A 23,005-nucleotide genomic window follows, 5' to 3' on the forward strand; every position below is an offset into this window, starting at 1 on the left:
TACAAAACACTTTTTTTCACAACAGCTTTATTCTTTGATCCTACAAACATCCCGGTTTGAAATGTTTCCCGGTGAGAGATGTAGTGTATTTTCCCCAATTTACAGATGGGGAAACTGAAGCCCAGAGAAGGAAATCAACTTACCAGTGTCACAGAGCTAATAATGTAAAGAATCTGAGTCTTTTTTTTTTTCTCTAGATAAAGCCCTGTTTCCCAGGCAGCACATTTGTTTACATCCCACCCCATCTCACTCAGCACTTACCACCTCAGCCTGCTCCCTTCCTATATCTATACTCAGTTAACTTGGTTTCTCCACATAGACCATGGTCATTCCCATTTCTGCACCTTTGTTCATATAGTAACACTTCCACAGAAGCATCAACAGTAGAGATTCCTTGCTGAGAATTTTATACAGGTAGAAAGGGTCAGAGGATGTGGTTTTGAATCCTAGCTTTACCACTTATATTACCTTTTCCTCTAATCTCGTTGATACTCATTTTCCCATCAATAAAATTAAGAAGTTAGATATGGGTGATTTCTAAGAGCCCTTCTAGTCCTTCCTTTCCAATTATTTGAACTTTGAGGTTCATCTCATACCTTTTCCAAGAAGCTTTCTTCTGTGGCTCTGACTTAAGAGTGATATGGATATTTTTCTAATTCTACCATCCCAATAAAATGCTTTAGTTCTCAGATCAAATCATCTAGTCCATTTCTCCTTTTAAATATATGATACTATTTCATCAAATAGATAATAGTTATCATTCATTGGTATAATCTCACTGAGGAGATACTTTTATCAAATTAGTGATACCTTTGGTGCCAAAGACTTATGTAAGCCATTTCATTTCAACAAACATATATCAGTGTTTGCATTTTAAATGGCCTTGTTTCTTGTATGTAATTTGGGCCATGAGTATGTCTGTGCTCAATTTAAATCTATCCAGAGATTATCAATGGATGATCTTAATGACCAAATCTAGTGGCCTTTTTTTAGTTCCTATCCTTCTTAAGTCCTCTTTAGCCTTTGACACTATTGGCCACCTTATTCTCTTGGCTACTTTCTCCTCTCTAGTTTTTTTTTTCCTGGTCTTCCTACTTGCCTTACTTCTCTTTCTCAGCCTTCTTTATTGCTTATTCATGTAAGTCTTGCCAACTAGCTCTTAATTCTCCCAATACTGTTCTAGGACCTCTTCTCCTAGTATTCTCTCTTACTTGGTGATTTCATCAGCACCTATTAGTTCAGTTGTCTTCTCTCTGTAGATGATTCTTATTTATATATGTCAAGGCCAGATCTCTCTTCTGAACTTATCTTGTATCACCAACTCCCTCATCAATATCTTGAACTGGATGTCTTATAGACTTTAAAAAGAACTCATTACTTTTCCCCCTAAAAGTGCATATTCTTTCCAATTTCCCTTTTACTCTCAAGGGTCCCACCATCATCATAGTGATCTAGGCTCACAGACTCAGTGTCATCTTTAACTCCTTTCTCACACTGATTCCACATTTCCAGTCTCTTGCCAAGTCTCATAATTTCTACCTCCACATCTCTTTTGTGTTCCCCTTCTCCCCACTTAAAAAGCTAATACCTGGTGAAGGCTACCATCACCTCATGCCTGAACTATTATAATAGCCTTCTGATTGGTCTTCCTGTCTCAAATTTCTCCCCTCTCCTCTGAAAATTAAAACTCTGCCAGGCAGAAATGAGGAAATGGTACATTCTATAATGGACATCTTGTGCTAGTGTACCGAAGCAGGACTGTGAATGTTGAATTCAGTTTGGCTGAATATGAAGGAGAGTAATAAGAAATAATACTGCAAGGGTATTTTGGAGCCAGGCTCATGAATTTGTACTTTATTCTGATAGCAAGGTTAGCTAGCCATGGTCTAACTATGCTGTATAAGATTGTTTTGATAGCTGTGTAAAAGACGAATTGAAGTGGGAGGAGACTAGATGGAGGAAAACCAATTATTATAATAGTTCTAGGCCTTATATAATGAAGACCTAAACAAGGACAGAGCCCATGTGATTGAAGAAAGAGAGAATGGAATGGAGGCAAGAGATATTATAAAGATAGGACTTTGCATTTGAATGTATATGGAAGGTAAGAGAAGATAACACCAAAGTTATGAAAATAGATGGATTGCACTCAATAGAAATTAGGAAATATGGAGGAGGGGAAAATTTATCTGGCAAAGATAATGAGTTCTGTTTTGGACATGTTTCATTTACTATGGGACATTAAGTTAGAGAGATATCCATTTAGCTGTGTAGTATTGAAATTTTGGAGGAAGATTAGGATTGGTTATATAAATTTTAGAGTTATCTACAAAAAGATGATAATTGAACCCATAGAAGCTAATGAGATCCCTATGGGAAAAAGTATATAAAGAAAAGAAAATCGAGTGAAGAAATGTCTGCTTAGTGAAAGGAAGATAGATGAAGAATACTGAAAAGTAGGCAGTACAACAGGAGAACCTGGAAAAAGCAGTGTCCTGGGAGCTAAGAGAGATGAGTATTCAGAAGGAGAAGATATTCAATAGAATCTGAACTTACAGGGAGGTCAAGGAGAATGAACACTGATGAAAAGATATTGGATTTATTTTTGAGATTATTGATATCCTTGGGAAAATCCACAAAAATTAGGCTATACCTTTAAGCTAATGCAGCAGGGAAGTGATAACTGTGATAGCAAGTTGAATGCCACAAGTGCAAATGAGAGGACCAGAGGACCATAAAAATATAGGACCAGCACCTTAATATTTATGTTGTTGTTCTGGATGTAGAGGTTGCACCTTTTCCTAATTCTAGCCTCTATGAAACCTGAGTCTGGAAAGGACTCATCTCCTGAATTGGGGGGTGACTATGGGACGGATTGAGTACTGATTTTTGAAATGAAATGAACTTGGTATTTACATGTTTAAGTACTCCACTATTAGTTAGAAGAAGGAAAAGATGGGCAGCCAAGTGACTACTGGTAGCTTTGTGGGCAATTCATTAATAATTCTGTAGCACTTGAAATTTTACAAAATGCTTCCTTTGCAATATCCTCACAAAGTAGGTCGTGCAAATATCTTTCTATTTTATTTATGACAAAATGAGGACACTCCAAGTACTGTATCTAAGTGAGTGTGTGTGTAAGAGAGAGAGAGAAAGAGGGAAAGATCAGCATATAAAAACAATTTTTGCATTGTTATTAAAAATTTTGAGTTCCAGACTCTCTTCCTCCCCTCTCCCCTGATTGAAACAGCAAGCAATTTGATACAGATTATACATATGCAATTATGCAAACATTCCTATAATAGTCACTTTGTGAAAGAAAACAACAAAAGAAAAATCAAGTTAAAAAATAATATGCTTCCATCTGCACTCAGATTCCATATCAGTTTTCACTGGAAGTAAATAGCATTTTTCATCATAAGTCCTTTGAAATTATGAAATGTCTTAGATAATTGTATTGATGAGAATAGATAAGTCACTCCCAACCAATCATTGTATAACATTGCTGTTAAATGTTTATAATATTCTCCTAGTTCTATTCACTTTACTCTGCATCAGTTCACTTAAGTCTTTCCAGGTTTTTTTGAAAACATCCTGCTCATCATTTCTTATAGCACAATACTATTTCATCATAATCATATACCACACCTCCTCACTTTCCAATTCTTTGCCTTCACAAAAAGAGCTACTATAAATATTTTTGTAGGACATATAGAACCTTTTCCTTTTTTCTTTGATCTCTTTGGGATATTGACCTAGTATTGATGTTACAAGGTCAAAAGGTACATACAGTTTTATAACCTTTTGGACATAGTCCTAATTGTTCCCCAGAAGGTTGTATCAGTTCACAACTCTACCAGTAGTGCATAAGTGTTCCAATTTTCCCACATCTCTTTCAACATTTGTCATTCTTCTTATCGGTCATATTACCCAATCTAATAGATATAAGGTAGTACCTCAGAATTGTTTAAACTTAACTTTTTCTAATCAATAATAATTTAGAGCTTTTTTCATAATTTTAGATAACCTTGATTACTCCATCTGAAAACTGCCTGTTCATATCCTTTAATCATTTATCAATTGGGGCAATGATTCCCAAAGTGGGCACTACCGCCCCCTAGTGGGTGCTGCAGCGATCCAGGGGGGCACGGTGATGGCCACAGGTGGATTTATCTTTCCTATTAATTGCTATTAAAATTTTTTAAAAATTTATTTCCAGGGAGCTAAGTAATATTTTTTCTGGAAAGAGGGCAGTAGGCCAAAAAAGTTTGGGAACCACTGAATTGGGAAATGACTTGTATTCTTATAAATTTGATTCAATTCTCTAATAATTTGAGAAATAAAACCTTTATCAGAGATACTTCCTCTAAAATTTTTCCCCCAGTTTTCTACTTTCCTTCTAATCTTGGCTACATTGGTTTTGTCTGTGCAAAAACTTTTCAATTTAATATGATCAAAATTATGTATTTTATATCCTATAATTCTCTCAGTCTCTTCCTTGGTCATAAGTTTTCCCTTATCCATAAATCTGACAGGTAAACTATTCCATGCCCCCATAATTTGCTTATGATATCTCCCTTTATGTCTAAATCATATAATGCACTCTACTCTCTGCTTCCATTTTTTTTTTTAAGATTTAAATATTTTATTTTTTTAGAAAAATTTTCTATGGTTACATGATTCATGTTTTTACTTTCCCCTTCACCCCCCCCATAGCCAACTCGCATTTCCACTGGTTTTAACATGTATCATTGATCAAGACCTATTTCCATATTATTGACATTTGATTTGGTGTGATCCTTTTGAGCCTACATCCCCAATCATGTTAGCATCAACCCATGTGTTCAACCAGTTGTTTTTCTTCTGTGTTTCCACTCCTGTGCTTCTTCCTCTGGATGTGGGTAGCATTCTTTTCCGTAAATCCCTCAGAATTGTCTTGGGTCACTGCATTACTGCTAGTACAGAAGTCCATTACATTCGATTTTACCACAGTGTATCAGTCTCTGTGTACAATGTTCTTCTGGCTCTGCTCCTTTCATTCTGCATCAATTCCTGGAGGTCTTTCCAGTTCACATGGATTTCCTCCAGTTTATTATTCCTTTGAACACAATAGTATTTCATCACCAGCATATACCACAATTTGTTCAGCCATTCCCCAATTGAAGGACATACCCTCGTTTTCCAGTTTTTTTACCACAAAAAGCGCGGCTATAAATATTTTTGTACAAGTCTTTTTATCTATGATCTCTTTGGGGTACAAACCCAGCAATACTATGGCTGGCTCAAAGGGCAGTCAGTCTTTTAGAGGTCTTTGGGCATAATTCCAAAATGCCATCCAGAATGGTTGGATCAGTTCACAACTTCACCAGCAGTTCATTAATTTCCCAATTTTGCCACATCCCCTCCAACATTTCTTACTCTCCCCTGCTACCATTTTAGCCAATCTGCTTGATTGTGAGGTGGTACCTCAGAGTTGTTTTGATTTGCATTTCTCTAATTATTAGAGATTTAGAAACCTTTTTTTTTTTTAAACCCTTACCTTCAGTCTTGGAGTCAATACTGTGTATTGGCTCCAAGGCAGGAGAGTGGTAAGGGTAGGCAATGGGGGTCAAGTAACTTGCCCAGGGTCACACAGCTAGGAAGTGTCTGAGGTCAGATTTGAACCTAGGACCTCCTGTCTCTAGGCCTGATTCTCAATCCACTGAGCTACCCAGCTGCCCCTTTAGAACACTTTCTCATGTGCTTGATATTTTTGATTTCTTTATCTAAAAATTGCCTATTTGTCTCTTGCCCATTTATCAATTGGGGAATGGCTTTTTTATACAATTGATTTAGCTCCTTGTATATTTGAGTAATTAGACTTCTGTCAGAGTTTTTTGTTATAAAGATTTCTTCCCAGTTTGTCATTTCCCTTCTGATTTTGGTTGAATTGTTTTTGTTTGTACAAAAACTTTTTAATTTAATAGGATCAAAATTATTTATTTTACATCTGGTAATTTTTTCTAACTCTTGCTTGTTTTTAAATTTTTCCCTTTCCCATAGATCTGACAAGTATACTGTTCTGTGTTAACTTAATTTATTTATATTTTCCTTCTTTATATTCAGGTTATTCACCCATTCTGAATTTATCTTGGTGTAGTGTGTGAGATGTTGATCTAAACCTAATCTCTCCCATATTGTTTTCCAATTTTCCCAACAGTTTTTGTCAATAGTGGATTTTTGTCCCCAAAATTGGGCTCTTTAGGTTTATTGGACTGTCTTACTGACATCACTTACCCCAAGTCTATTCCACTGATCCTCCCTTCTGTCTCTTAGCAAGTATAGTTTAATATCTGGTATTGCTAGGCCTTCAGTTTTTTTCATTATTTCCCTTGATATTCTTGATCTTTTGTTCTTCCAAATGAACTTTGTTATAGTTTTTTTCTAATTCAGTAAAAAAGTTTTTTGGTAGTTTGATAGTTTTTGCTAGTTTGGTAGTTTGATAGGTATGGCACTAAATAGGTAAATTAATTTGGGTAGAATGGTCATTTTTATTATGTTAGCTCATTCTACCCATGAGCACTCAATGTTTTTCCAATTGTTTAGATCTAGTTTTAATTGTTTGGAAAGTGTTTTGTAATTGTGTTCATATAATTCCTGTTTGTTTTGGTAGATAGATTCCTAAGTATTTCATATTGTCTAGGGTGATTTTAAATGGTGTTTCTCTTTCTACTTCTTGCTGTTGTGATGTGTTGGAAATATATAGAATTGCTGATGATTTGTGTGCATTTATTTTGTATCCTGCAACTTTGCTAAAGTTGTTGATTATTTCTACTAGCTTTTTAGTTGATTCTCTAGGATTTTTTAAGTAGACCATCATATCATTTGTAAAGAGTGATAGCTTAGTCTCCTCATTGCCTATTTTGATACCTTCAATTTCTTTTTCTTCTCTAATTGCTATTGCTAGTGTTTCTAGTACTATGTTGAATAATAGAGGTGATAATGGGCATCCTTGTTTCACTCTTGATCTTATTGGGAAGGCTTCTAATTTATCCCCATTGCATATAATGCTTGTTGATTGTTTTAGGTATATATTGATTATATTAGTGTTTTCAATAGGAATGGATGTTGTATTTTGTCAAAGGCTTTTTCAGCATCTATTGAAATAATAATGTGATTTTTGTTGTTTTGCTTGTTGATATGGTCAATTATGTGGATGGTTTTCCTAATGTTGAACCATCCTTGCATTCCTAGTATAAATCCCACCTGATGATAATGAATTACCTGTTGGGTAATTCCCTGTTGGGGCAGTTCCTGCTTTGAACTTGGTGCTGAAGGATCTCGGCTGAGACCTCAGGCTGCTTCCACTCTGAATTGTCACGTGGGTAAGTTAGGCTGACTTCCTTGGCCTAGCGTGGCGTTTCCAGACTCTACCTTAAGTATGCTTCTTGCCCCTCTGATTGCTAAGGCCTTGTAGTGTGTAATCTAGTTTAATTAGCCTTTTAATCCTCTCTCTCTGTCCAGGCCCCTATACGCCTAGACTAGCCTCTCCTCTCTCTATTTCCCTACCTTCTACCTTCCTAATTGAAAATAAACTACCTTAAACCCGATTTTGACTTGGGTCTATTTTAATTATGGAATCAATCTGAATTATTGATTCCTGGTGGCCACACATTAAAATCTCCTTCTTACATTTTGGCGATCCATGATTCAGTCTCAGACTTCCTCAATCTTCCTAAATTTTCTTGAATTTTTCTTTACTTTATGACTATCCCCTAAGTCAGCCTTTTCACAGCTCACTTTGGATCTGTGATTGATATAAAGCTGCCAGTAATATAATTCACTTCTGAATCCATCTGATCCTGGGGATTTTTTCTTAGGGAGTTAGTTCTTTGATGGCTTGTTCAATTGCTTTTTCTGATATGAGATTATTTAGGTATTCATTTCTTCTACTGTTGACCTAGGCAATTTATATTTTTGTAAATATTCATCCATCTCAACTAAGTTGCTATATTTATTGCCATATAATTGGGCAAAATAGTTTTTAATGATTGCCTTGATTTCCTCTTCATTAGAGGTGAGGTCTCCCTTTTCATCTTTGATACTGATGATTTGGTTTTCTTCTTTCCTTTTTTTAATTAGATTGACCAGTACTTTGTCTATTTTATCTGTTTTTTCAAAGTACCAACTTCTATTCTTATTTATTAATTCAATAGTTCTTTTACTTTCAATTTTGTTAATTTCTCCTTTTATTTCTATAATTTCTAATTTGGTCTTTAGCTGGGGATTTTTAATTTGTTCCCTTTCTAGTTTTTTTAATTTGCATATCCACTTCATTGATCTTTGCCCTCTCTAATTTGTTAATGTATGCACTCAAGGATATAAATTTCCCCCTGAGTACTGCCTTAGCTGCATCCCACAAAGTTTGGTAGAAAGACTCATCTTTGTCATTCTCTTCAATGAAATTGTTGATTGTTTCTATGATTTCTTCTTTAACTAACTGGTTCTCGAGAATCGTATTATTTAATTTCCAATTAGTTTTTTATTTGCCTGTCCATGTGTCCTTACTAATTATTATTTTTATTGCATTATTATCTGAAATTATTATTTTTATTGCATTATTATCTGAAAAGGTTACTTTTATTATTTCTACTCTTTTGCATTTGTTTGCAATGTTTCTATGCCCTATTACATGGTCAGTCTTTGTGAATGTACCATGTTTAGCCAAATAGAAGGTGTATTCCTTTTTGTCCCTATTTATTTTTCTTCACATATCTATTAAATCTAATTTTCAGGATTTCATTCACCTCTCTTATCTCTTTCTTATTTATTTTTTGGTTTGATTTATCTAGATCTGAAAGAGGAATATTTAGATCTCCCAGTAGTGTAGTTTTACTATCTATTTCCATTTTGAGCTCTACCAGTTTCTCCTTTAGGAATTTGGATGCTATACCATTTGGTGCATATATGTTGAGTACTGTTATTTCCTCATTGTCTCTACTGCCTTTTATCAGAATGTAATTACCTTCCCTGTCTCTTTTAATCAGATCTATTTTTACTTTGGCTTTTTCAAAAATCATGATCACTCCTGCCTTCTTTTTCTCAGTTGAAGCCCAAAAGATTTTGCTCCAGCCCTTGACCTTAAATCTGTGTATGTCTACCTGCCTCATATGTGTTTCTTGTAGACAACATATGGTAGGATTTTGGTTTCTAATCCATTCTGCTATTTCCTTCCATTTTATGGGCCAGTTCCCATAAAATCCCATTCACATTCATTCATATCCCATTCACATTCAGATTTATAATTATCAGTTGTGTATTCCCCAACATTTTGGTATCCTCTCCTAGTTCTACCCCTTCTTATGCTATTTCCTTTTAAACCAGTCCCCCTTGTCCCCTCCCTTGATTTACTTCCCTTTCCACCTCCTCCCTTATTATTCCCCTCTTTTTATTTTTTAAGGCCTAATGAATTCCCTTCCCCCTTTCTTCCCCTCCCTTTTTTGACCTCCCCACTTCCCTCCTCCCCTTGGTTTATCCCTTCTGACTTTCTCAGTAGGGTTAGATAGAATTCTATATCCCAATGTATATAGCTACTCTTCCCTCTCAGGGTTAATTCCGCTGAGGCTCTCTTCCTCTCCTTCTTATGATAGTGTTCATCCCTTCCCCTTCCCATGCCCTCTTTGTGTGGTATAGAATATCCTATTTTTCTTATTCATTCAAGTTTCTCTTGGTATCATCTACTATTTGCCTCCCACTCTTACCCCCCCCCCCATCATCTTAGGCCATTTAGTACTCCAACCTCTCCCTATGAATAATTCTTCTAAATACTATAATAGTGAATAGAGTTTTTGAAAATTACACATAACATTTCTCCATATAGGAATACAGATAATTTGATCTTATTGAAGGCCTTAAAGAGGTAAATTAAAAAATAAGAGTTTTCTTTCTTTCCCCTCTGTTTCTTATTTACCTTTTCATGTTTCTCTTGGTTTTTGTGTTTGGATATCGAACTTTCCATTTAGTCCTGGTCTTTTCTGTGCAAATACTTGGAAATCTTCTATCTTGTGGAATGCCCATACTTTCCCCTGGAAGGATATAGTCAGTTTTGTTGGGTACAAGTGATCCTTGGTTGTAGACCCAGTTTTCTTACCTTTCTGAATATCATATTCCAAGCTTTGCAGTCTTTTAGTGTGGAGGCTGCCAGATCCTGTGTGATCCTGATTGGTGCTCCTTGATATCTGAATTATCTCTTTCTGACTTCTCATAAAACTTTTTCTTTTACTTGGAAGCTCTTGAATTTGGTGATTATATTTCCAGGGGTTGTCTTCTCTGGGTTTAGTGTAGAGGGTGATCTATGGATCCTTTCAGTGTCTATATTGCCTTCTTGTTGAAGAACTTCAGGGCAGTTTTGTTGGATAATTTTTGTAGTATGGAATCCAAATTTCTATTAATTTCTGCTTTTTCAGGAAGACCAGTGATTCTCAAATTGTCTCTTCTAGACCTGTTTTCTTGATCTGTTACTTTCTCATTAAGATATTTCATGTTTCCTTCTATTTTATCAGTCTTTTGACTTTGCTTTATTTGTTCTTGCTGTTTTGAGAGATCATTGGCTTCTACTTACCCAGTTCTGGTCTTTAGAGACTGGTTTTCTGCTATAATCTTTTGATTTTCCTTTTCGATTTGTTCTGTGCTGTTTTCCAGCTGTTTAATTTTGGTCTCCAATTTGCTTATCAATTCTTTTGATTTGGGGGCATCTTTCTCCAATTGGGAGTTTCTGTCTTTTAACCTGTTAATTTCCTTTTGAGCTTTTTCCTACTTCTCTTGGCAAATCTTTTCCATCTCATGATCTCAGATTTGAACTCTTCAAGAGTTCGTGACCAATTTTAATTTTGGGGGGAAGGTTTGGATGTGATTACTTGTCTCCTCTGCTGTTTGCTCTGTTGTCTGGATTTTTTCTGTGTAAAAGTTGTCGAGTGTTAAAGATTTCTTCTTGATCTTTCTCTTTTGAGTTTCTGTGCCTGGCTTGCCATTATTATTATTTCTTTCTCAGTCAGAAGTCTGGGTGAGGCAGACAGGCTTTCTGCCTATCCTATCGAGCTGTGGAGCAAGTTTCGTCTGAATCACAGCGCCGGGCACCCTCTCAGCTTTATCTTTACACCCAGGGTTGGTCTGAGCTCTTTAGGCTCTTGAGGTCTCAAGTCTAGTTGTTCTCAGTGTCAAGCCACCTGGTGGTCCCCTTGCTTGCTCCTCTGCCTGAAGCTCCTTTAACAGTCTCAGGGAGCTGCTTCCACAGTCATGCACCCATCTGCACTGGGTCCCCACCCAAGGTCTGTGCCTACTCTCAAGTTCCACATCCGCATCCACGCCTGAGCTCAAGGTCTGTGTTCAAAGTCCAGTTCTTTAGCCTCTTGGGGTCTTAAGTCTTGCTGCTCTCAGGAGCAGGCCCTGATGATCCCAGGTAGCTGTCAAGAACTTAATGAATGCCCCAAACTTTCTCTAACTCTTGTGCACTGGCTTTGGCACTGTAGGTGGTGTCGGGGGAGGGGGTTGCTCAGCTCATGTTTTAGTGAGAGCTATTTCACCCCCTTATAGCATGAAAATGCCCCAATCCCATGCTGTGCCCTGTTGTGGGGTCCCTTCATTCATCTGGATTTCTTTTTATGTCCTCTTGAAGAGTCCTATATGTGCAGGTTAGGAGAGGTTAAGTAGCTGCTTCTGTTCTGCTGCCATCTTAACCCAGAAAATGGCTGCTTCCATTTTATGGGTAAGTTTTCACTCACATTCAGTTATTATTTCTGCATATTTCCCTCTATCTTACTCTTTTCTTATTTATCCTTCCTTCTCTTCTTTTACCTTGTCCCTTCTCAAAGTATTTTACTTCTGACTGCTGTCTCCCCTGATCCACCATCTTTTTTTATCCCCCTACCCTCCTATTTCTCTATAGAGTGAGACAGATTTCTGTATCTAACTTAGTGTGTATATTATTCCCTCTTTAAGCCAGTTCCAATGAGAGTATGGTCCAAGCATTGCCTACCACTCCCCCATCTCAATCTTCCACTTAACCTTCCACTGTAAAAGCTTTTTATTCCTCTTTTAGGTGAAATAATTTATCCTATTCTACTTCTCCCTTCTCCCACTGCATATCTCTTTTTAACACTTTTAGTTTTATTCTTTTGGGTATCATCTCACCATAGTGTTATATTCAGTAATCTGGGAAGAGACAGATGCCACCTTGACTGACAGGGATGGCCGTTGAAAGACTCAGAATGTTCCCAGGTGCTGTGAGCCAGGGGCAAATGTCGGTTGGCCTCACCCTATAAATACCCCTCACAGCCACTTTGAGAGAAGTCTCTGGACTAAGAAGTCTCTGGTCTCTGAATTCTCTGAACTCAGAGGCTGAGAACTGGAGATCACAGATCTCTGCCAACCTCTGTGGTTTAATCTGGGCAGTGGGTGGTTTGAAGGGTGATTGAGCCAGGTGGTTTAAGAAGAAGAGGGTAGGAATAAACTTGAATCTATTTTCTGATAGCCTGTGAGAGCTAGTGAATCACCAACACTGGTGGTAAGAGAGCTGAGAAAATAAAGACCATCAATTCATCTGCAGCAATAGCCTCCCTATTCTCTGGCTTGGCTGTGGCCAGGTCCAGCCAGAATTAGAGGAGAGGTGAAATCTCCAGCTTCCACCTGATCAATAGCCTCCAGTCCTGATTGTTAATTAGTTTGAAGATAATAGACCAATAGGTTTTCCAATCCCCAATCCTTAACCTTGTTATCCTTTCCTAAGTTATAGATAAAACAGTGTTCAACAACAAGTACCTTCCTGAGTGGTCTTTCTATCATGGCCCTTGGGAATGGAGTCAAACGCAGTCAGATCCTGAATGTTATCGAAGACAGATCAACAGCCCAATATTAGTTTATCCAACCCCAGGTTGGACCTGGAAAGGTTACCCATCTATCTAACCTCTCAAGGGTACTAGTTGGGCAGCTGTTAGAAAGAAGGGGATAACTTACAGTAGCAGTCATGGTGAAAGGAGTAGGTGTTCCTCCCACCAACTGCAGCTAAGGAGATCATAGATAGATACACATCATCACCATCATTATACATCTATATCTCTCTTGTACTCCATATTCCTATAACAATAGTCAACTCACAGCCATGTCCTCTGTAGATGTATACTCCTTCTAATTGTCCTAGTAATGATGAATTTCTAAGGAATTAGAAGTATCATCTTTTCATGTAAGAATGTAAACAGTTTAACCTTATTGAATCCCTTAGGATTTCTCTTTCTGTTTATGCTTCTCTTGGGTCTTGTATTTGAAAGTCATATTTTCTATATACCTCTAGTCTTTTCATCAGAAATTCTTGAAAGTCCTCTATTTCATTAAATATCTATTCTTTTCCCCTTAAGGATTATACTCAGTTTTGCTGGGTTGATTTTTGATTGTAATCTTAACTCCTTTGCCTTCTGGAATATCATATTCCTGACCCTCTGATCCTTTAGCGTAGAAGTTCCTAAATCTTGTGTTATCCTGACTGTAGCGCCATGATATTTGAACTGTTTCTTTCTGGCTACTTGCAATATTTTCTCCTTGACCTGAGAACTCTGGAATTTGACAATAATATTCTTAGGAGTTTTCTTTAGGATCAAAATGATTAGTAGCTTCTTAACATTTCTATCTTACCCTCTGGTTCTAGGATGTCAGGGCAGTTCCAAAGCCATTTTCTTTTCTTTATTTATTTTTTTTTAAACCCTTACTTTCTCTCTTAGAATCAATACTAAGTATTGTTTCCAAAACAGAAGAGTAGTAAGAGCTAGGCAATGGGGATAAAATGACTTACCCAGAATCATACAGCTAAAAAGTGCTTGAGGCCAGATTTGAACCCAGGACCTAGGCCTGTTTCTCAGTCCACTGGGTTACCTAACTGTCCTCAGGACCATTTTCTGATCACAGCTTTCAGGTAGTTAAATAATTTTAAAATTACCTCTCCTTGATCTATTTTCAAGATGTTATTTTTCCAATGAAATATCTCACATTTTTTTTTTTTTGGTGACTCTTAGAGTCATTAGCATCTACTTGCCCAGTTCTCATTTTGAAGAAATGATTTTCTTCAATGAGCTTTTGTGACTCATTTTCCATCTGGCCAATTCTGTTTTTTAATGAATTCTTTTCAGTGAATTTTGGTACATCTTTTTACATTTTCCCAATTCTGCTTTTTAACAAATTATTTTCTTCAGAGATTTTTTGTGCATTTCCCCTCCCCCAATTTGGCCTATTCTGTTTTTAAAGATATTATTTTCAGGGGCAGCTGGATAGCTCGGTGGATTGAGAGTCAGGCCTGGAGGCGGGAGGTCCTAGGTTCAAATCTGGCCTCAGACACTTCCCAGCCGTGTGACCCTGGGCAAATCACTTGACCCCCATTGCCTGCCCTTACCACTCTTCTGCCTTGGAGCCAATACAGAGTATTGGTAAGGGTTTAAAAAAAAAAAGAGATTATTTTCTTCAATATTTTTGTCCCTGCTTTATCAAGCTATTGACTTTTTTTCATGATTTTCTTTTATCATTTTTTTTACCACAATTTTTCTTCTTCCTCTCTCCTTGGATTTTTAAAATCCTTTTTGAACTTTTCCAGGAATTCTTTTTTTTTTGGGGGGGGGGCGGCAAGCCTGAGACCAATTCATATTTTTCTTTGAGGTTTTGCATGTAGCTGTTTTGACATTGTTATCTTCTAAGTTTGTGTTTCAGTCTTCCCTGTCACCATAGTATTTTTCTATGGTCAGACTCCCCCCCTTTTTTTTAATTGTTTGCACATTTTCCAGCTTATTTCTTGACTTATAACTTCATATTAGTGTTGGGTTCTGCTCCTGGGATGAAGTGGGGACTGTCCTAAGCTTCAAGATTTTGTAATCTTTTCAGAGCTAGTTCTTGGTTATGTAAGTTTTCAGTTCTTCCAGGATGGTATGATCTAAGGAAAGGTGTGGTCACTGCTCTCTTAGACTGTGCTCTGGTCTATAAGTGACCACAAGCATTCTTTTCTGCCCTGCAGCTATGTCCAGGATCCCTGGTCCAGCTAGTTCTTCTCCTCACTCTGGGACTGTGACATAGAATATTATATGGGCAATGCAACAGAGTCCTGTTCCCAATGTCCACAAAAGGTTCCCTGTATTCTTTTTTTTTCTTCTTCATTTTTAAACCCTTAACTTCTGTGTATTGGCTCCTAGGTAGAAGAGTAGTAAGGGTGGGCAATGGGGGTCAAGTGACTTGCCCACGGTCACACAGTTGGGAAGTGTTCTGAGGCTGGATTTGAACCTAGGACCTCCCGTCTCTAGGCCTGAATCTCAATCCACTGAGCTACCCAGCTGTCCCCACCCTGTATTCTTCTTCTGACCAGTTGTTCAACCCTCTTACCATCTGTGAACTGATCTTCCAAAGCTCTAACTTGCTGGAGTATAGTCTGCAGTAGGTGCCTGCACTAGACTGTACTCTATTCTCACCCCAGTGAGATAGGCCTTTTCCTGCCTACCATCTAAATCAGTGATTCCCAAAGTGGACGCTACCGCCCGCTGGTGGGTGCTGCAGCAATCCTGGGGGGGTCGGGAGATGGCCACAGGTGCATTTATCTTTCCTATTAATTGCTATTAAAATTTTTTTTAATTAATTTCCAGGGGGCTAAGTAATATTTTTTCTGGAAAGGGGGAGGTAGGCCAAAAAAGTTTGGGAACCACTGATCTAAATTAACTTGAATTAGAAAATGGTTTCACTGCAATATTTTGTTATTTCTTCTACTTCAGAATTCATTTTGAGGTGTTATTTTTACATTGTTTGGAGGAAAATTTGGGAGAGCTCAGGCAAGTCCCTGCCATTATTCCACCATCTTGGCTCCATTCCCCTGTCACCTCCCCCCAAAGTGCTCAAATGATTTGCCTAGGATCACAGAGCTCATAGGAGACAGCATAGTTTATTGGATAGAACATCAGGCTTGAATTCAAGATTTGCCCAGTCACACAGCTAGTAGATATTTGCAATCATATTTGAACTCGTGTCTTTCTGACTCTAGGCCTAGCCCTCTAACCACTGTACTGTTAGCAAGGAAGGAAGGACAAAAGTGAAAACAAATAAAGGAGGAAGAAAAAATTAGAGGGAAGAAAGGAAAGATAGAAGGAAGGAAAAAGAAAGAAAAAGTTTCTTAAGAGCAGAGACTGTTGGCTTTTGTCTTTGTTTTTCCCTTACCTTGCACAATTCCAGTTCTACTGGAAATGCTTAATAAGTGCTTTTTAAACAGAAAAAGAAAAAAAAAAAGAAGCCATCCAAACCTGACCCATTTATTGTGAGACCCTACAAATTCACTTAACTTTCTGTTCCACAGTTCTCTCATCTTTAAAATAAGACCATGAAACTCAGTGCCTTCTAAGGTCCCTTTCAGCTCTAAATCTTTTCTAACTGTTGGAGCATAGGTCATCTTAATCCAAGATGAGTACTCTTTCCAGTATACCAAAACCTGCTAGGATGTTTCCTGAACAGAAATCAGCTCAATCTGATAGATCATTGAAAAAAGTCTTAAATTTGCCTCTGAGGTGCTCTGGAAAGGAAGACATCATTTTCATTTGCATAGCTTTTTTGTATTCCTAATGGAATAGAAGTTCCTGATGGGCAGAGGTGAGATGAAAAGAGCTAGATACTTCCTCCTAGAGAGAATGTGGCTGAGTCAAGTTAGGCTTGGGAAACTGCAGCTCAACAGACTAGTTTAGAAGTTAAGTACTACTCTAGGTCTAAGAAGTTTTCTTTTTATGCTTTTTTCTAATTACCTTTCCCTGGTACATTATTTTTTAATTTACATATTCTCTTTGCCATTATAAATAACCTTCCAAACTCACTCTCATGCTCTGGAGTATGTAGAGATGAAATAGAAGGGGGAAAAGGAAGCAGGTGGTAGAAGCAGCACTGAGATACAGAAGTTAGGGTAGGGGGTGTGGAGCAAATGGTCAACATTTGGCTATGGCAGAATTTTGAACTCCAGGGTCAAGGAAGATAAGGATGTACAACCTTGATTGGAGTTCATTTGTAGCTTAAGAATAGGACTTCCTAAACTTTTTTTGTGTTATGGACCACTTTGGCAGTCTGATGAAATCTAAAGTGTTCATAAAGGGATAACAAAATAGATAAGGTTACAAAGGAAACCAGTTATTTTGAAATAAAGATGTAACTTTTTTCCCATCCAAGTCACAGACCTCCTGAAATATTTCTCCATGGATTCCCCAGTCTTTGGACTGAGATCCAATTTGATTGAGAAAATCACAAAACATGAAACCTCTAGACAAAGATCCCCCTTGAATTGATTCCAAGTAGAAGTACAGGTGCCTTGGAATGGATTCAGTGAGGCTCAAGTCCCAGAGCAATATTCTTTATAACCTATAATATCAAATAACCTTTATAACCTATAACTACATTATTATTGGTAATGTTACAAATAAAATTGATATAAAAGGATATATATATATATATATAAAGATATTAGGTTTTTATTTAAAACCATTTTGATAGTTATAGCCACATGCCTGATAAGAGCCCATTCAAATGCCCCGCCATGCTTTCCCCCTAGCTGCTTCATAGGAAAGAGGAAGTACCAATCCCAATTTCCCTATTTAAGCTTCTGTTTATATTCTTACTTCACCACATAAGGACAGTAGCCCATTGAATCATGGGAAATGTAGTTTGTAAGAGATCTAAATGTCCACAGGAAGTTTAGATCAGGGATCTCAACACTAAGCTCAAAGACCCCAAATTTCCAATATCACATTCACCCCCTTAAGAGCAGAGAGAGACTGGTCTCCTCGAATGCTCTTGTAAACATAACTAACTTTTAAATTACTGAAATTTGAGGATAAAAAGAAAAGAGAACAAAAACAATGAACCAATGATTGCTAAGCTCATTTACAAAAGCCAGTTAGGGGCAGTCCCCTTTGGCATAAGAGTGTACATTAAAAACAAATGCATTCGGGGACAGCTGGATAGCTCAGTGGAGTGAGAGTCAGGCCTAGAGACAGGAGGTCCTGGGTTCAAACCCGGCCTCAGCCACTTCCCAGCTGTGTGACCCTGGGCAAGTCACTTGACCCCCATTGCCCACCCTTACCAATCTTCCACCTATGAGACAATACACCGAACTACAAGGGTTTAAAAAAAAAAAAAGTACAAAAAAAAAACAAATGCATTCAACTCCCTGTAGTTCAATTAACTGCATCCCAAAGTTCATTTCAGATCTTCATGATCCAGTGAAGGTTCTTCAGGCATCTTCATGGTGCCTTCTCCAAACAGGTTCATTGTCTGGATTCTGGGGAGATGGCAAATTTCTTATCCTAAAATTACTCTCAAAGAATTTAAACTTTACATTATAGATTATAAAACATACATTCTGAGGAGAATTATACATTTCCCCCCTGAAATTTCTCTTAAAACAGTTAAATTTTACATTATAGATTATGATACAGACATTCTCATTATAAAACATACACACACACACACACCCCCAAGGAGAGTTAATAAGACATTCTCCCCTGAAGAGGGTACCCCAGGTCAACTAAGGATACATGACTGAATTATGGTGTTGTATGAAATCAATTGGCAAAAGAAATAAAATAAAATAAGATCCAAATAAAAGAGAAAAATTAACTTGTGAATGAAATGTAAAATGTCAAAATCTTATGCGCAAAAAATGTAAGGAAAAATAAACTTATAAGAGGTCCTTGAATCAAGGCCCAATTAAAGTGATTTAAGCAGTTTGCAGTTACCCAGTTAGGAGCCAGGACTACAGAAAGTTGCCATTCTATATATAAGAGAAATAACAGGACCAAATATGTGTGCAAGGGAAGTGTCTTTCCCTGGTCTGATTTGCCTGCAGCTTCTCAGGGATGAGCCATAAAGATAGCCAATCTTAGGGAAGTCTGGCCTCTAATATATGTCAGAAAAGCTGCAACCCCGAACCTCAAACACTAGTTTCAAGCCCTTATTGGTATGGTGTGCATGACCTTTTGCTCCTTGGCACTTTGCAGCTTCTCAGTCGGCCTCTATGACCTTATGGCTCTTTCTGTACTGTTTAGTGGCTCTTGAGTTCCATTCTCTTAGAATCAGAGAGAGACATTAATCACAGTCCCATAATATTTACCAATAATTGGCAGGTTACCATAGTCTAAGGCTTTGGGGGTATGCATTAATATTATAGCAAATATATATTTATATTAAACTTATATTACTGTAAAATCAAAAAAGGATTAACATTGAATATATGTGCTTTCAGTACTAAAAATGAGAAAAAGGGAAAAAAGTCAATTACTCTTGAAAAATTAAAACGAAAATTAAAAATTCAGGGAAAATTACAATGTTTTCAAGTATAAAAATGAGAGAGAAAAAACATATTGTATTGCACATACAAGGAAAAAAAATAATAAAAGAATGATTTAAAAATCAAAAATATATAGCTTAGAATTAGTGAAAGGTTTTTCACCCAAAAATGAGATCCATTTCCTTGTAAGCTTTTCCATGAACTCCTCTGAGTGTGAATGGCTTTTATAAAATAGCAAATTCAGAATGCACATTCAAATCAAGTATCATAATTTCCAATATGACATTTAAAGACAATAGCAAACAAACCCATTATTATAACCACTTGCTATGATGTTTAAAAATTGTATACTTGTCACAAATTCAACAGGTATTGTAAATCATTCAGCATTGGCTGAGATATTTTCTTAACAAACTCAGTATTACTTCCTCCATGGCAATTGTGAGGCAAAGCCTAAAAAAAATCTGATATTAAAAAAAAAAAAAACTTCTGGGTCTTAAGTTATCCTCGGGAATTCTAGATCCTTCTGATAGGAAAGCAAGCTAAAACATCAAGCATACAGGAGCTCTCCTGGCTTCCTGTGTAAAAAAAAAAACAAGCAAACAAACAAAAAAAAACGGGTAGGAAACTTCCATTTGTTTCCTCTACCCCTTTAAGACAACATTCCTTATAATATATATATAAGGCTCTATCATACATATAGAAGTTACTAGGTATCTAAAGTAATTTCTAAAAACCCTTTATAAAATTATAATTTAAATTCTCAAGGCATCATAGTCTTCAAGGTTGTATACAATTATCAAGATCAAATAAAAACTTAAGGCATGTGATCCTATAGTTGAAATGACAAAACCAGTATACATAAGGCTTAACAGCTTTTACAACTTGAAAAATGTTTAAGATGTTCATAAATTGTACAGATAACAGAATTAGATTAATACAGGTAAACTTTAAAAAAATGAAACCTTAAAGAAATCAGGAAATACAATAATATACAGAACAGATTATAAGCAATGCAGTCAAAAACCCTTTTTTTACCAATTCTAATAGATTTGTTCACTATTTGGGAGTTACAATAAGATCATAATCAGAATTAATCTAGCAGCCAAAACTTCAGTAGCTTAAAATGATCCAGTGTAACAGAAAAATCAACAAAACAACAATCAATAAAATATAATAAGATACAGAGACAAAAAAAACCCATGCAGTCTGAGGTTTAAAATCCACCTCTGGTCCAATTTAAGTTCCTTCTAACTGAGCTCTGCACTAAGCACAGTGTGGGTAACTTCATAAGGGGTATATAGTTCAGGCCCAGCATATGCAGGTGGGCGTGAATTCCTCCCTTGAGTTTCAGGCAAGATAATCACAAGAAATAGTTTGAAATAGGCAATGCGGCCCATGCTTTCCATTCTACTTCCTGTTTAAAGAGTAAAATCTAGGGCCCATGTGGAGGCCAACTGGGGTAGGGGCTAGAAAAGCCACAGGTTGGAGACCCCACTTGGAAGGGTTGTGGGGGAGGAAGGGGATTAGAAAAGCTCTCTTCAATTTAAAAGTCATTAATGTCTACAAGGAAACCCCCCTGAGAAAATCCCAGGTGTGTGTAATGATAAAGAAGGGTTTTTTTTTTTACTTCCCAAGTCTCAGGCAGCAGAAGCAGCTCCAGGAACGGTAGCTGGGGTCGTGGCAACAGCATTAGCTAGAACTCAGGCAGCAGCATCAAGAGGCGGGGCAGCTGAAGTGGGAGGCAGCAGCAGAGATGTAACTCTCAATTTTTTCTGATAGCCTACTGAGCCACACAACTCTGAGAGCATTTAGAATCCTCTCCAGAGCTATAGACCTGCTCTTGCCATTTTGGAGTTTTTGGTTTTGTTTTTTCTCTTCTCCCTGTTCTCCTCAGCCAGGAGGCTTTTTCAAAGGAAGGGGAAAGTGACTTTGCTCGCAAATGCCATGTTTTTGCTGATAGCAGTAGTTTATTTTTGCCTGCCGATCATTATCTTTCTGATTCCCTCAGACACTGCTAGCTGGCTGAGCCCGACCCTGGGGTATGGGAAAGTTGTTTCTGGCTTCTGATGCCCCCCCCAAATGTCAATCCTAGCTGCTCTGCTGCTGCCTCCCACTTCAGTGCCCTTACCACTCTTCTGCCTTAGAATTAATACTAAGCCAGGGTAAGGGTTTAAAATATATATGTGATAGGGATCAGAACAGAGAATACAACTCTCCAATGGGATCTCTTAAGAAAGAAAAAAAAATTACAAAATCAAGTGTAGAAAAAGTACTCACAGATTCCTCAAATGTCAGCAATGTTCTATAGGCTAAGGGGACTGTAGAAAAATAGATAAATAATGGTAATGGAGACACCAGGAATGTTATAATAAAACTAAGTGATTGTGGGTACACACACTGGGGATGAGGAGAGACTGGACCAGGATGAAAAGACCAGAGTTTACTGGATTCACACAAGAATGGCAGTTGGTCTTAACTATCACACAGCTTCCCCTAGGCCAGAGTCTAGAAATAAGCAAGCAAGGTAAAAGGGATTAACTGGTTTTAATTATGTACAACTAAAAGGTGGGATAGGGATTTCTACTCTAAAACCTTAAAACCTACAGGGAAAGGAGAGGATTACAAAACCCACAGGGAAAGGAGAGGATTTTCCTACTCTAATCTAAAGATCTATGCAGGCAGGGCAGTAATGGAGTCTCTGGGTGACTGCCTCAGACCTGGACCTGCCAGGCTTGAGCAGCACAGCTAAGGGCTGATGTGGCTTTGGGGTTCTCACTGTAATCCACCGATGATCTCTGGATGCCAAGAGCCAAGGTGGTCTCAGGTACCAAGTTGAGAGGGTGTGCTTGAGACACTGTCCACCAGATCCCAAACTTCTCCTCTTCCCTTGGTACCACACTGTAGATCTTGTCCTCTTTGCTAGATGCCACCACCACACAGGATCTCAGGGAAATCAGGATGCAGGGTGTCCTTTACTCTGAGATCTCCCAGGGCTAACCACAGTTTGTGCTAACCCCCAATGGAGTCCCTCTCAGAGCACAAGTCACTTCTTCCTGCTCCTTCATTCCATCTTGGAATTCCCAGCTCCAGCTCCTTCCAGCTAGATACACTTTAATTCTTAATTACTAACTAATCTAATCTTCCTCACAACAGGATCAAAGTAGAAAGGTCCTACATTCAAGACCTCACTCTGCTGCTAATTCACTGTGTAATATAAATAATTTCACATTCCCTCCCTGGGCCACTTCTGAATCCTCTCAGATCCTATGATCTCCTATCTGTAGCAGTCAATGAAATTTATTTTTCAGCTCTACATATTATCAAATAGGCTTCTTGGGGTATTTTGGACCAGGGTCCCAGGCCACACCCTCTACCATGCTGCAGGACAGAGATGACAATGAGAAAGAAAAGTGTATTCTCTTACAGTGACCTTATATTGCAATCTCAGCCAGAGTCCTTCCCACCTTGTTGGCTTCCTGGAGAGCTTATAACAAAGGTGTATTAGGTTAAGTTTCAGCAGATGTTTTCAGGCAAGAATTGCTTATTCTTTTGAATACAGACTTAGGGCTTATTGTTGTGACCCTGACAGAAGACCTAATACAGCTGGGAGGCTTTCTGTCTGACCTTCATCCTACTGCTGAGATCAGAACCCCAAACCAGAGCATTTCCCTCCTGCTTGAGCAATCA

The sequence above is a fragment of the Gracilinanus agilis genome, chromosome 2, assembly GCF_016433145.1.
Source record: "Gracilinanus agilis isolate LMUSP501 chromosome 2, AgileGrace, whole genome shotgun sequence".
NCBI classification, from domain to species: domain Eukaryota; kingdom Metazoa; phylum Chordata; class Mammalia; order Didelphimorphia; family Didelphidae; genus Gracilinanus; species Gracilinanus agilis.